The 1,924-nt window shown below is 43.5% G+C and overlaps 1 protein-coding gene across 1 annotated transcript in view; it reads right to left on the reverse strand.

Annotated features, from left to right (window-relative positions):
• The window catches only part of LOC128693519 (patched domain-containing protein 3-like), a 518,850-nt gene extending 517,739 nt beyond the window's left edge, over nt 1–1,111 (reverse strand). Inside the window, exon 1 of the mRNA XM_070097295.1 lies at nt 578–1,111. The gene's annotated coding sequence lies outside the window, so the exon portion shown is untranslated. The remainder of the gene's footprint in view (nt 1–577) is intronic.
• Nucleotides 1,112–1,924: the final 813 nt, after the last annotated feature.

A 1,924-nucleotide genomic window follows, 5' to 3' on the forward strand; every position in this document is an offset into this window, starting at 1 on the left:
CACACGTATATGTATATGGCAAGAATCACTCCCCTGACGGGGAGCAACTATACCATTCCGGTATACAGTATGAAGCTTCTGTGTGTAGACTAAGTGTAAGAGCCACCGCTGCTGGACCATCACTATTGCTATAAATAGCCTTAACCAGTCATTTTCTCGTATCGAAACTAATAATACTTACACAGCCATTTTTTTTTTTTTTTTGCATAATGTAGTTATAGTATTTAACGTTTTCTTCTTTTCTAATCATAGCATTTCTGTTTATTTTCTCGGTTAGAAAGGAATCATAGATCACCTTTCATGTTTGTTAACCTTCAAGGGGAGAAAGGTTCCCGTTTCTTAAGTTGCTACAAAAACATTTATTTACACATGCTAAACGAAGCAGTATGTAACTTCAGCAATACTTTATATCTAACAAGAATACAGAGAACTAGAAAATGAAAGGGAGGTGGAGAGAGAGGCGAGCACTGCTGAGCTGGAAGTAGGAAGCCATCGTCACAAAATAGAAATCAGACATGTGTAAGGTAGAGTGAGGGAGTGATAGGTAAGTCAACCACTAGTTCTTGGTCTTGCTTACCTTCTGAAGTAAAGCAGTCAGCTGTAGGTCCTCTGTAGAGCTTGATCCTGGGCTGACAGGTGGTGAGCAATAATCCTAGCCAAGCTGCAAACTCTGATACTCTTTTAAATTCAGGTGAAACTTTGGATCATTACACTCACTAGATTGAAATCCCCATCCTTATCAATCTTTATCTACACAACAAGAACCTTGCTTGTTCACTAACAATTCCTCTTTTAAATCACGTTAAAAGATCCAGGGAGAATAAGGTAGGGAATACGCAAGAGGCAGCACAGATACGGTCGCTGGAGGCAGGTGGAGCAGACTAACGGAGACTCTCACTGAGGTGGCAGTGGCCTGGGTGTGTACTGACAGAGAGCAGAGCGGCACAGCAGCAACGTATAACCTCCCTCGCTACACTCCAGACACTGAGTGAGCGGCAGTGAAGGTAGCTTTTACTGCTATGGTCAAGGTACTACAGGCGGAGCGAGGAGAGTCCCTGAGACGTGAGTGGCTGGCTGCTCTCCTTACACCACACTCAGTTGTGACCTCCACCGCCTGTTGTTTCAGCCTTATATACCAGCGGGGTCCTTCAGGGATAGTAATTGTCCTAGTGACTAGGCACAATTTCATTTGCATTTGGATGAAGATTAGCGGAATAATTAAGTAGAAATTATATATAGAGAAAAATGAGTCATTATGTAGAGCTATAGAGAAAATTATTTACACGATATATGTTATGACCGACAGAATATTCATGTTTACTAAAGTTTACCATCCAGTCTCTCGCACTCCCGGCTGGGACTGGAAGTTTGCTGTGATGACTTAAATCTGTAGTCAAACGTTCAGCTCTCGACCGAAAGAATCCCGGGTTAGACTTCCAGTCGGAGTGACACATACTGAAGTATCTTCCGCCTACTGCCCATTTTTCCCTAACAGTAAAGAAGTACCTGGGTGTTGGTGGACTGTTGTGCATCGTATCCCAAAGCAGAGGACCTCAAGGACTTTAGGTTATCTTCAATTACTAACTCTTATTCTAGCAGATGAGTGTGTGTACTCACCTATTTGTGGTTGCAGGGGTCGATTCATAGCTCCTGGCCCCGCCTTTTCGCTGATTGCTACTAGGTCCTCTCTCTCCCTGCCCCATGAGCTTTATCATACCTCGCCTTAAAACTATGTATGGTTCCCGCCTCCAATACGTCACTTTCTACGCTATTCCACGGCCTGACTACTCTATGACTGGAGAAATACTTCCTAACATCCCTTTGATTCATCTGAGTCTTCAACTTCCATTTGTGACCTCTTGTGTCTGTGTCCCTTCTCTGGAACATCCCGTCTTTGTCCACTTTGTCTATTCCGCGCAGTATT

The sequence above is a fragment of the Cherax quadricarinatus genome, chromosome 57 (assembly GCF_038502225.1).
Source record: "Cherax quadricarinatus isolate ZL_2023a chromosome 57, ASM3850222v1, whole genome shotgun sequence".
Taxonomy (NCBI): Eukaryota; Metazoa; Arthropoda; class Malacostraca; order Decapoda; family Parastacidae; genus Cherax; species Cherax quadricarinatus.